We start from the raw sequence: 14,466 nt of genomic DNA, 5'->3' as shown, positions 1-14,466 counted from the left end.
TGATAATAGCTGTTGCATCTAATGTAATTACGTAACTATATAATTAATTTTTGGAATGCAATAAATACATTCATAACTAACACTTACATTGATTCTGAATATATCTCTAATAACATACATTTGCGTTTGAAAATAAGACTAATAAATACATGAAAATGCACCGCAGTCGAACTAGACTAGAACCACAAGGTAATATATGTATATGAACAAAGCCGCGTCCGAACCGCGTTGTAATTTCGTTTACATTACAAAGGTATGTGTATCATGCCACCTAAGCAAAATTTCACGTGGGTTATGTCATATCGTATGACGAAATTCGTAATTGTTTGTTTTTGTTTTATGGCATTGGTTGGCGGACGAGCATATGGGCCATCTGCCATCATTTATATAAATGGGTACGGCGTAGATGATTTTATGTTTATATCACGGTTCTTTCTCATTCTAAAAAACATTTCGATTACTTTTAAGCGAGTCCTTACTTTTAAGAGAGCTTTTTGAGGCTCTGTCGCGTGTTCGCACTGCAAACAAATCTATACTTAAATCCCCAACGGCACTACGTGTAATATCGCGTAATATAAATTACTCAGTTAGAGAATTAGAAGTACATAACTTTTTAATATTACAAGATTAAATTATAAATTTATAACGTTCATTTGTTTGTAGTTTGATTTTTATCGATAACAAAGCACTCAAATAGATATAGATATATATACATAATCCTTTTGGGAACTACAATGCCACGATAAACTCAAAGATACACAGATATGTCATATAACACTTCTTTGTGGCTAAAAGTCACGCGAACTTATTCTTACAGCGCCAATGTGGACTGTGGTGTCCACATACAATCAGTTGGCCCATATGCTCGACCGCCAACCTATGCCATAAAAAAAGACAGATGCTGTTGATTTCAATAATAGTACAGTTTGAAAAAAAAACTTTAAATTCAATGCTCCAGTGGAAGACTAATTTATCATCTCTTGCAGCAGCTTAGCAGCACGCGGCTAGGAAAGTTTTAGCAATCAGATGGGCAAATAATTAAAAATAAACAATTAAAACAACCTAAATTTAATTTATTAAAAAATAATCTTAATTTTTAACAAAAATAAAACGAAAGACCACTATGATAAAGGAACGAACTTACTGCTAAGTAGTGTAGGTACCGACACTCTTACCGATCGACGACTGATGACCAAGGGTACATGCTCTACCTACAATAAGTTCGGCTTATAAAAGTTATTATAACTGACATTGATAATCATTTCATTCTCCTGCCCTTATTCCAATTTTACTTGGAGTCGGCGCAGCATGTCTTCTTCTTCCATACTTCTCTGTCGGACGTCATCTCACAAGTAACATTATTTCTAACCATATCGTCTTTCACACAATCCATCCATCGTTTCTTGGGTCGTCCCCTACCTCTATATCCATCCACATCCATTCTCAAAACCTTTCCCACAACACGGTCTTCATTCCTCCGCATAACATGCCCATACCAAGACAGCCGGTTTCCAGATAGCTTCTCGGTTACAGGTGCCACTTTCAAACTTCCTCTTATGTACTCATTCCTTACTCTATCCATTCGCGTAACACCACACGTTCCTCTCAGCATTCTCATCTCCGCCACATGCAATTGTCTTTCAGTCATCCCTTTTATAGCCCAACAAGTATAACAAATAACTGACATTAATAATGCTAAAAGTATATTTTTATTCTTTTCGTAGTATCACGTCTAGCCATACGAGAACATTACATTTATGTGCCTCACATTAATAGAGTCTAAATTTAAAGAGGTAAGAGGCAAAAATGCGAACTGCGGTTACTTGTATATTAATATGATAAAACCTTCTCCGAAACGCTCTACGTCCCGTGTTAAGATTGATGGATTAGTTGGAAAAACGTCTTGTCGTTTGTTTGTACAGACTTGGAAGTATATATTTACACTTCAGACACAAAACCTATATACATTCTTAGAAAACGAGCTGTTAGGGTGAATTATAATTTAATTTTCATTAATAATAGATCTTATCTCGTAAGCCTTAAATTACACTATGTCTTCAAGCATAATATGATTTGAAACAATATAATCATTACTGCTATCTTCGTATTGTATGTAAAGAAATCAACAAACACAACTATTAAACAAACATTACATATGTCTGTTTGTGCGTGTGTAACGTAGACACTCATTGGATTATTTAATATGAGTCAAAAGAATTCACTTGGAGAATATAAAATATGCAAAAGTCAACCGTATGACCGACGACTATATCAGACGGCCTCCATGTTCCAGTGGTTATAAGGCCGTAGATCCTATGGTTGTTGGTTTAAATCGGGGTTTATCTGTTAAAAAATCAGTAGCAAGCCGGAGTCGTCTAGAAGTCGGAAGTGTAGCTACTCCCTTGCGTCGGAGAGCACGTAAAGCCATAAAAACTGTTCTCTGTCATCGATATGAGTGCACCTGAGTTTACGCTCACACTTGTGCACAGTAGTATGTTCTGAGTTGGGTAGTCTCCCGTGGGATTGAACGCCGCAGCCTAAATCGGTAATGTAACACACGTTGTTTCAAAGAGAACCAAAAAATAAATACATACAAGCTCACGATCCTTTTACAACTTTTATATGTAGATAAAGTTTATAATTAGTTTCTAAACTATACACATACATCAAAACTAAAGTAAGTAAATATGAAGAAAATTAACGTAAACTTACACGTTTAGCTCTATTGGTATTAGTTTTTATTTTAAAGTATACTTACTCTGTTCCAACCATAAGAGGAGAAAAGCCAAATAAACAACATTTGGCTGCAAATTGAGGCGATGTCATTGGTCGAGAGCTTGATTGATTAATTTTATTTTACTTTTTTATTTAATTTACGAGTACACAATTAATATAACAAATACAATTAAGTTAAAAATTTAAATAATATATACATAGCAATAAAAACAAATATAAATTAGTAACTTATTACAAAATTAAGCTTATTAATAAAATTTTTTTTGTGTTAGGTTACAAGTTTAGTTAGACGCACTCTGAATTTGGACAAACTGTAATGAAGTCATTACTATACCTAGAAAGTATGTTATATTGTCTACAGAGCATTGGAACGGCAGCGATATGGTCTATGATATTCACTACGAATTTGTGAAAAAATGGCGTTTCGAACGTCGATGAAACTTATCGGAATTTTGGAAGTCAAATTAAAGCGTATATAAGTAATCAAATGTAATAGTATTCTATTATAAATAATGATATATTAATAATAAACTCTTAGTAGAACACAATAAAGTTGTGGTATTAGCAAATCCCATGAAATACGTAAAATTAAACTTTGTTTATCTTTTTTCCTAATTCCATTGATATGGGCTATACCTAGATAATTGCTACGTCTTTACAAAGTTTATTCAACGATATACCTGGCTTCAGGAGCTATATGTTAATTGTAAAATTTGTACCTTTATTTTCGTTGAAAAAGCAATTAATTTTAAAAAGTTTATTCCATATAATTCAATAGTTACTGGAAGTCGAGTTGTGACAAAAATAGTTCAATCTTTGTACACTTTTTGGTGTAAAACGTACCCTATTTTCTTCCTAAATCAAGCTTGTTTCGTGTCAAATTTCCTCAAAATCGATTCAGTTGTTTAGCCGTGAGCGTAACAGACAAACAGACATACTTATGCATTTATAATATTAGTACAGATAAGCGTATTTAATTAGAATTATTAGTAAGTCATTATAGTCCTATCATCATGTTCTTCTGTTGACATTTGTCAATAAAAATAGTACTTATACTTGAGTTACCTTATATTTCCAAGACATTCGTATGAATATTATAAGTATATATGTATATGTATGTAGAATTCGATTGCAGCAATTTCCATATGACATATCAACGAAGTTTCGACGAAGTAAATTCTAACGACAGCTTTCTACGGAAATGTTTATCTTGAAATTCGAATATCTTCAGAATTCTATCTGTATTAAACTGAGATTGAGTGAGATGATTTGATACTACGTGGTATATCAATAAAAATAAGGTTACAGTGACCCATTGCTGGACTAAAGCTGGAGTAGTTTTTGCCCACTTGAAAAGTTTCAGAGATTATTTGACCATACATGGGCAAACCCTCATGCTTCATTTTTCGTGCTTACCTTGTAATAAAAGAGATTATTTAAAACTTAGTGGTGCTTGCCCAAATACGATTCCGTGACCCGTCTTTTGTGATACACAATCCTATTTCAACTCGTTTTGAATCAACGAAGATCAGATTTTTAGTGATCATTTTTAATAAATGCTAAATGAAAATGCTCATTAGATGTACTTCTCACGAAGCCATGGTATGAAGGCGATGACGTCACACTAAGAGATTGCGTAATTGAAAATATTAACCCAAGTATTTAATTAAAAATAATATATAAAGTACGCAGTGACGTTTATTACTTTAATTTACATATTATATCAACATGTACATTAATCAACGCTACTGCCGTCTATCTAATGTGGGAGGATCGAAATCGCCATGCTGGCGCCTATATGCTGGTCCGCTCCATGGCACTGTACGGTACCCTTATGGGTTGACGCTTTCACCCCTCGAACGGGGCCCATCTTTAAGGTTATATCGGTCAGTGTGGTACGTGGTTACCGTACAGTCGTGTCCTGGATGGCGGTGACACCTTTCGCCACCGATGACTGCTATAGGAGATCCATAAAGGTGCTTGTGGAAGTGTAAAAGTTCTGAGAAACAGCCAGTGCGAGCGCTAACAATCCAGGGTCCACGGAGGTTTGGCAAATCAAGCTCTAGTCCTGGATGAGCCCTGATTCACAAATAGGACATAGGACCTGGGATTCCACTTAAGTTACTGAGTTGAACGGCACACTCACATTCAGGGTGACGCAGTTACTTATTGGACATGGTTATTTCAGCAGGTACCTGTACTGGATAGAGAGTCGGGAGTTGACACTCTTGTCGTGTGTGCAGTGCACTATGGAATACGACGTATCACTCCCTGATCGAGTGTGCCATCTACATTCTCTGGTGGTCAGTACCGGGTCCTAAGTATTTTCAACTATTAGGTATTTTCAACGATATAAAAATATCAACATAATTCACTTGGCTTTATCCAATGTGATTGGGGCTAGTCACTATGCTGAGGAAGACAATGGAGGTGACACTAACCCGCCTTTTTGATATCGGCTTTATAACCTCGGACAATAGTTTTCCAATCTTGGTGGTTTCAACAAACTATCCATTATTCCATCCCAAGTAAATAATTTTCGTTTGATCTGTGAACATTCTATTTTAGTTTTGATAGTCGTATTACAAAATTAATTAAGAAAATTTGTCTTTTTAGAAACAATAAACACCATTGAGTTCTATTTTTTATGTAAGATTTAAAACGTTACAATGCTTTTATTGATTAAAGGAAAAAAAAAAAAAAAAAAGGAATTCATAATAAAACATTTTGTAGTTTACTAGAATTAAACAACATTTTAATCACAGCTAAACTGTTAGTAAATATTCATCAAGACATAATCGAGATTGTTGAGAATTTGTAATGAGTTGCTTATATTTCGGTTGATAATATCTTCATTACCCGACTCCCCCCGCCTCAGCCCCCAGACGTTTTACAGACGTTCAGCACACTGTTGTGACGCTCATTGCGATCGGTTAGTTAAGAAGTTGTTGCGTAATAAACTTCATGAAAAAATACAAACAAGTGCCCATTTTTCTAGTCAAACGAATTCGAAGTCTATTAATTACATACATATGTATATTACGAACATCAATTTTTATATATAAAATATAATCCATTTTATCAGAACATGACAGAGTGCAGGAAATCCTTTTCAACAACATTTTCTTCTTTTTTTTTTTTTAATGCTATGTCAAGTATCAAATTACATGTCTAAAGAGCCCGTGACATGATTTTGGTGCAAATATTTTAAATAATTCGATATCGACAGTAATTTACTTTTAACTTCAACCTTGAACCCTTTTCACTTTTTTAAGAATGAAATAATTAGACAATTCTAATTCGTTTTTTGAATAAACTAATCAGGCTTAAGCTATAATCATAGTGTTAATTCGTCAAGCTGGTGCAATCCCAAACGACGTCATTCATAACGATAAAAACTCCAGAGTCTTCCATGAATTACTGTGCCTATCACTCATAAGAGTAGGATCTTTGATTTGATATGGAAATAACGCTTGAATGTCATAGCAATAGACGCGATTTTAGCTTGCACATTGAAAAGTATTACGTAAATGGTTCAGTAGAAGAATCCACGTATATATCAAATAAATTTTACGAGTCGGCTAAAGCGTTATATTACGTTTGTAGCAATAAAATATAAGATACAAGTTTGTCAAAGAAATATCGTGAACTATCAATTGTCGTCGCTTTACTTGTGAGATTTCTGGTTTATATTAAAACATTATAGAGTAGATTTTATTTTGCACGCATTAACGAATTCCAGAAGGACTTATATCATAGTAAAAACCTTTGTCGAATGAGGCGTTCTACCTTTCAGCGATTCCAATAAGACAACCTTTTCAATAAAATAGATTGGCAGGTGGTGCAAAAAAGTATAAATATTATTTATAGATTTATTTATTGATAAAGACACATACGAAGATAAAAGATAGATCAAACTCATCAGTGGTAGCCTAGAGCAGCAAGATGGGCAGACCACTCACCCGATGGTCGGATGATTTTAGAAGAATGGCAGCATCAATGGGTGCATGGACATGGAGGTATTTACAATATACATAAACAAAAATAAGTTACACTAACAAAAATAACAGACTTCGTAACGCACACAACTAAAAAAATAATGTCCAACGAAATGCACACATTGTTTAATTAAAACTTAAATAAATTTAAAACGTATAAATATACAAATGGTTATAAAACGTCCCGATGAGTTTTTGTTTATATAGCTCGTATCATTAGCTATTTTGTTGCAGTTTCGTATTTAAATTAACTTTCTCTCCATTATTCATTATCCCTTTTGATATAAGCACGGTTTGATAAACACTGCAAATACGAGTACTTCTTGGGTATGCTTTTGCTGCTGATAGTTGTAACGTGGCCATAAATATTGTCGAAGCGCAGATATTATGTTATTGAGGGATATGAACGTATATATAAACTTCAAACCAAAACACGACAAAACCAAGAATTGTTTAGGCTAGCACAAAGCCCTATCACCAAGTTAAATATGCTTGAAAAACCGTTGCGGCTGCCCAATCCATATCTGATTAGACTTTTTCAATGATTCGCCTAATAACGACTAAAGTTAGATTAGAGAAAGATAATACAAGACAATTTAAATATAAAAGGACTGACATGCCCTAAAAATTTTAGGCAGATGTCGACACGATGGTAAAAGAGGACGGCAAGACAGATAAGAAGAAAATAATTTATCTTTTATTCTCTCCCACATGCCCATTTCTTCTTAGTCGGCTACTCCTGGTTTGTTAGCTAAGTTACACGATACAGGAATTACATTATACGCTCAATCATTTTATGTTCTATAATCATAGTGTTTTCTTTATTTTAATTATAAGCCCTTGGGATTTACTGATCAAATTTAACTCTGATTTTAAATCAAAATATACTTTATTTAAGTAGGCTATTATAAGCTCTTTTGAATCGTCATTTAATAAACTACCTATATTAAGTGAAGCTACCACCGGTTCGGAATGCAGATTCAACCGAGAAGAACTGGCAAGAAACTCAGTAGTTACTCTTTCTCAACATTTAAAATACAAAGTTATCTTAGTTAAAAACAATTATATATGTTTAAATATAATACATCCTTAGCAATTATTAAGTATTAGCTCCACATTTTTTAATCATCTATATAATCTTGTATTAAAAATACCTACGGAATTTTATTATAGAAACGGATACCTTGCCCCAAGAAGGATTTATTGACTTTAATATATCAGTTTTCTCTTTCCAGCTTCTCCTTTGATACAAAATCTTATTTTGTTAATAAGAAACTCAAAACGATTTCAATACAACCAGTTCCAGATATTTTCTTGCTGAAGTTCGTAGACACAAATACATTAATCGGTTAGATTTCCCGTGCCAAAGGAAGCGAGACCAATATATTTTGGTAGTTTTTATACATATCAGCGTTAATATAGCCAAAATAAAATCTATCATTCTGTATGTATAATATATCTATACTTTTAAATATTAATAATAATAATTATAGGAACACGAGAAAAATACGTGGATTTATATATTTTCCTCGGACCACGTTGACTTTTTTGGTGGTAGGGCTTTATGCCAGCCCGTCTGGGTAGGTTCTCTCATCAGGTATTCTACCACCGAACAGCAGCAATCATAGGTGTTGTTGTATTGTAGTTTGAAGGGTGAGTGAGCCAGTGTAACTATAAGCGCAAAGGAACATAACATCTTAATTCCCAAGGTTGCGTTGTCAGGTATGTTTAATCTTACTGTGCCATTGTCTATGGGCGGTGCTGACCACCAACCACCATGTGACCCTTTTTTGTCCGTTTATCTATATCATAAAAAAAACTTACCAAATTATAACTAAAAATATATAGTACAATTAATATACTAAATATGCAACATCGTATAATGAAGTACAATTCCCTATCGATCAGATCATTATTTGCGTAATTGCAAAGAGCAAACAAACATAACTTAATTATTGTATTATTATTACGTGTCGGATGAGTTTGCATTGATGTAATCAAATATAATTTGTTCACAAGATACGTGCGATGAAATTAACATTAGATAACATATACGTACTAAAATATAAACTCGTGTAATTGCTTATTAAATATAAACTACGTTTCGAAAATATTCGAAACCTGGTATTTGGTGATAGGATTTTGTTCATCCTCTGAGTAGGTACACTTATATTCTTCTGTCAAACAAGAATACTTAGTATTGTTGTCTTCTGGATTTTTTATCATCTATTATATAGATGACGAAAAAGCATGGAGTTAATGCTTGTTGACTTCCAGACAGGATATATAACACACATATATTATATAACTAACATGACTGTATTTTTAGATGTTGAGAAAGAGTAACTACGAGTTTCTTGCCGGTTCTTCTCAGTAGAATCTATATTACGAACCAGTGGTAGCTTTACTTAATATAATTTGTTAAATGACCATTCAAAAGTGCTTGTAAAAGCCTACTTGAATAAAGTATATTTTGATTTTGGTTTGAAAGGTGAGTGAGCCTGTGTAACAACCGACAATAGGAAAATAACATCTTTGTTTCTAAGATTGGTGGCGCATAGGTGACTATGGGTGGTGGTTACATACACTTACCATCGTGTGGCCCATTTGCCTGGCCGCCAACCTGTATAAAAAATCTAAATTTCAGGAGAATGAAATCTTTAAAAGATATCTTTACCAAAGGTTTATGTTAGGTTAGGTGGTAAATTATCATAAAAGTAAAGCCATATCTTGTAAATATCATTGTTGGCCTAGAGGTTTAAGGCCTCTCCGCTCGAGGAGTTAGGAGAGGGAGTTAGGAGATAATTTCACCACGCTGCCCTCAAGTGGGTTGATTATGTATCAGATTTTTCAACCAAAACATGGAGGTTTTCCTTTACAATTGAGCACGAGATATCTTAAACACAAATTAAGCACACCGTAATTCAGTAGTGTTTGAGTTTTAATTAAATAGTAGTTTGATGAATAATTTATATTTTATACAGAGTCCAGTAAGTATTCTATCAGAAATATTACGCTAGAAAGTTACTCAGCCAAAAGGACTAAGAAGGATCTGAAATGAAGTTAAATATCACCCATTTTAAATGTATTTTCAGACAATTGTATTGGGTTTGAAGATCTCACGAGGCTTAATTCAATTGAATAATCTATTTAACGATCATGAGTGCTTTTAGAAATATAATGAAGATTGAACTGAGAGCACTTTTTCCTTACTTATCTTATATATTGCTGCTATGAATCGTTTCCCTGATCGTCTCTTATAAATAGAGAACTGTATTGCTCGTTTCACGTAATACGACTACGATCTTGTTTTATTTATAAAAATGTATTTTATAACGGATATTTTTATTAAACTAGCAGGACAGTAGATCGTCGACTGTTACGTTGATTTTGTAGCTGTACGCGGATTTCGAGGCCCTGTGTAAATAAAAAAAATAATTGTGTTTTCCTGTTGAAAAAATATTTGTATCTGCCCGGAGTTCAAAGATAGAATGCAAGGCAATGCAAAGGTCATTCCATCGGATGATAGTGATGAAATACAGAGGTCACTTGTGTTTGTTCACGCATTTGTAGTTTATTATGTCCTGCGCATCTGGTTTGTCTCCCTTGAGAGTAATCACCAATCTTCCATTAATTATTAATGAAAATAGTCGTCACTGTAGAGGTAGGTAGAACAGTTTGTTTTAAGAGTAATGCCTAGATTTTGATACTTAATTTACTTTGATATTGTTATTTTACGAATAATTATCTATCGTTATTTGTGGGGAAAATTGACACTTCATATAGTGGAATAAGTACATTTTTATAACCAAATTTTAGGTTTATACTTTCCTCATTTCAAATTACTTTTGAAATTCCGAGAAACTAATATATGTCTACATAGTTCTCTGTTGAACTTAATTTTGTAACAGATCCTCCTATAATTACTTTCATCAAGGCGGGAACATAAACTCCTTTGGAAGAGATTTGACATCGAGCCTGTCTGTGTGACGCTGCGTAATTAATTAGGGTCCCGCAAAAGGTGTCGAGGTCCAGTAGCTGTGACGCAGGCTCCTGCGGCAAAGGCAGTATCCGCCCAACCTCCGAAGCGACTACCCGTTCCGTTCCGTCGCGTTTGTGTCGCAAGCGGGCCGCGCTCGAAATTTAAATTTAGTATTTTGAGTGACTAACCAAAACATATAGGACCTTCTTTTTGTTGCATGAATATTATTCGAGAGAATTTTATCAACAGGATTAATATTAATTGGTATGCGACTGTCAAAATACGATTAATTAAAAAAGTTGAAACAGCGTGAAATATCCGATAAGGGTTGAAAGATTTTAAGCTGTTATTCCGTAATTAATTATTGTATTGTGGTGCTTCGAGCTATTTAATTGTTTCATTAAATATTTATTTCCAATTGTCCGGAATGAAAATGAGGTAATATATGAATAAATAAACATTAGATTAAATGAGACACATTTAAAAATCGGTAAAACAAAAAAAAAAAAACATTAAGTAGAGACCACAAATAATCATTCATTTTAAATTGTTCTATCGGGATTTCACGATCTTATTTTTTTTTATAAATGTTTTTAGGCATAATATGAAATGGCTTTTATTTAAAAATAAAAAAATATTTTTTTATATTAATAATATTAGCCTAACATGGCATTTTATTTAATCCAATTACAAGACTCGTTTATCTCATAAACTAACTGAACTTAAAAGAATTGGATCCATGCAGAATACATTTTATACGAATCCATTTCAAGTCTTGAAAACAAAAATTTTGCTTGCAAAATTTTTTTTCTGTTTTGTGTGTGAATTTTTATAAACAAAATATACGTATATTTTTGAAAATAGTAGTTTTTTTTTTAAGTACAACTGCATAGTAGGTTTGTATATTTGATACAGCAACTTTAAAATTGATAAAAACGTACCAAATATATAAATATTTTAAAAATAGAATAAATAAAATTAAAAAAGATTGAACCAATTCATACTTTTAATGAAATATTTGGTAAATAATTTAAAATTTTATTTCATTAAGTATTTTGTCATTCGAAAGAAACATAATTATCTAAGCAATGACGATGTTAGCATAGTATATAGTTCGATGTTTAAATATTAATTAAAGATTAATTTTAATTCTTCTTCTTAATTATAATTAATTATAATTCTTCTTCTTCTTGTAATATTATAAAATAACTTGTATGCTTCTTAATTTTTAGTGAATTTAAGAAAGTTTTTTGTAGCATAGCAATTTTTATTATTATATACTTAAACGATTTATTTAAAAATGCATGTGTCTTTTCCTAGGGTTCAAGTTGATGTTGGATGTAGTTGATTTTTGTTTGAAATTTCACCATAAGTTTTTACTAAGGTTTAGCGACTTGTGTCGAAACTATTATAGACAGACAGATTGGGATTTATAATATTAGTATGGATTTTATACGATGTATATTCATGACTTCATTCGGAATCATCACGCACCTGCCCTTATTTCATTTATTTGGGACAGCGCAGTGCGTTTTATAATACTGCAAAAAATACGGCAGATTACGGCCGGACACCGCTAAATTTTCTTGGGAATGATCTTTTGTTTTTGGACACTATGGTTTATGGAATTGGATGGGGGATCCAACAATATTACAGGTAACAGAACAACACCAATATTATTGGGAATTCTAGCACGGGAAGGCACTGCAGAAATTCCATGTACTTAATTTGTATCTATAATTCATCTCGTGCTCGGCGGTGAAGGAAAACATTCTGAGAAAACCTGTGTCTAATTTCAATGAAATTCTGCCACATGTGTACTGCATTGGAGCAGCGTGGTGGAATATGCTCCAAACCTTCTCCTCAAAGAGGCGGGAGGTCTTAGCCCAGCTATGGGACATTGACAGGATGTTAATTTACTTTTTTTTTTCCACCAACCCACATTGGAGCAGGGTGGTGGAACATGCTCCAAACCTTCTCCTGAAAGGGAAAGGAGGCCTTAGCCCCACAGTGGGAAATTTACAGGCTGCTAATGTAATGTAATGTAATTTACTTTTTATGTTTGTGACGAAAGTAGATGTTAAGTCTGATTCGTGGAACTTCTGCTGGATACGGCGTTGTATAGCAATGAGAGGACCTATCGGTGGAAATCAGTATAAGTAAAAGAGGGAGACTTTTTACAGTTTTATTCGAACCACAGAGCCATGGCTCTAAAAGTGCGATTCGAATGTAGATCATTCCTAACACGTACTACGTATTCGTATAATACGAAGTACTAGGAAAAACGCGAATAGTTTTCATTCGTACTGAAAAACTAAAAAATAGGCTTCCAAAAGTTCTAGAAACTAAAATTTTCTGTATCCTCATGTGTTATTCAGGGGATCCGTTGGATATATGTTTGGAAGAAACGTAAGTCGGTGGCAGACTTTTGGTAACAATTTTGAAAAATACTACAGGTACATAACACCTTAGGTAATTGTTGAGTTGGAGATTTAAGGAAAGTTCTAATATCTTCAAGTCCTAATGAAAGTGACAACTTCCCATATGACGAGTTCCATGCAAGAGTGCCTTCTAAATTTAAAAAAGACTTATTTACTCTTAAATGTTAATTTGCTTACTTTACTCAGTTGATTTCACAAATATATATTACATAAGATCCTAGATGGCCCAGTAGTTAGAACGCGTGCATCTTAACCGATGATTTCGACCACTGAATTTTCATGTGCTTAATTTGTGTTTATAATTTATCTCGTGCTTGGCGCTGAAGGAAAACATCGTGACGAAAACTGCATGGGTCTAATTTCAACGTAATTCTGCCACATGTGTACTAAACCGTATTGGAGCAGCGTGGTGGAATATGCTCCAAACCTTCTCCTCAAAGGGAGAGGAGGCCTTTAGCCCAGCAGTGGGAAATTTACAGGCTGCTAATGTAATGTAATGTAATGTAATGTAAATATTACATATTGCCGCCTGCGTTTTAGGTGTTGGTGATCAACTGTTAAGCATAAAAAGTCGCATATGTCCTTCCTTGGAGTTCGAGTTTTATAACAAATTTCATCAAATCACTGGTTTGGCCGTAAAAGCGTAACAGACAGACAAAGTTACTTTAGAATTTACAATATTACTATATACAAAGAAGAAAGTAGACCGCGTCTTGATAGAAACTGTCATTCGCTCATGAACAGTACACAGCATTGTAGTGATTATTCGGTTGGATACCTTGCGAATACGCCTTCAAGCGTTAACCCTTAGTCGTCCTTTGTACCTGTAATTACACCAGCTCACTCACCATTCACAACAGTACTCAACGACTGACATAATTAAAATAAATTGAATAATTAATGCGAACAACCAATACGTAACATTTATCAGGATATCTTTCGCTGTGCTTATTCATTAAATTAAATCCAATGTTAAAATAAGAAAAAAAAAATAGGTGATAAAAAGGCATGGAGTTACAATGATTTTATTTACATGTAAATTATGTAATAATTTAATTGGTGGAAAAAAGATTTTTTTTTTTCTAGTAGATTTACATTTCGAACCGGAAAGAAATTTAAATTGTTTTATATTGAATATTATTTTAAGTTATGTTAGTAAGCCTCATTTCGTTAAAGTATCCTTTAAGTATTTGAGCGTTTAGTCTAATATACTTATAGACAAAATTCCGAGACAGGATATACAATGCGAAATTATTTTAATGGTTTTATTATTACTGGTAACACTACAACACTATCGAAGTGTCATAAT

At 33.3% G+C, this 14,466-nt stretch overlaps 1 protein-coding gene across 1 annotated transcript in view; it reads left to right on the top strand.

The window, feature by feature from the left end:
- Nucleotides 1–10,827: 10,827 nt before the first annotated feature.
- The window catches only part of LOC125064141, a 50,519-nt gene continuing 46,880 nt past the window's right edge, over nucleotides 10,828–14,466 (top strand). The window contains exon 1 of the mRNA XM_047670971.1: nucleotides 10,828–11,154. The gene's annotated coding sequence lies outside the window, so the exon portion shown is untranslated. The remainder of the gene's footprint in view (nucleotides 11,155–14,466) is intronic.

Source organism: Vanessa atalanta, chromosome 5 (assembly GCF_905147765.1).
Source record: "Vanessa atalanta chromosome 5, ilVanAtal1.2, whole genome shotgun sequence".
Taxonomy (NCBI): domain Eukaryota; kingdom Metazoa; phylum Arthropoda; class Insecta; order Lepidoptera; family Nymphalidae; genus Vanessa; species Vanessa atalanta.
The sequence above is the reverse complement of the archived record's forward strand: the minus strand, read 5'-3'. Positions and strand labels throughout refer to the sequence as shown.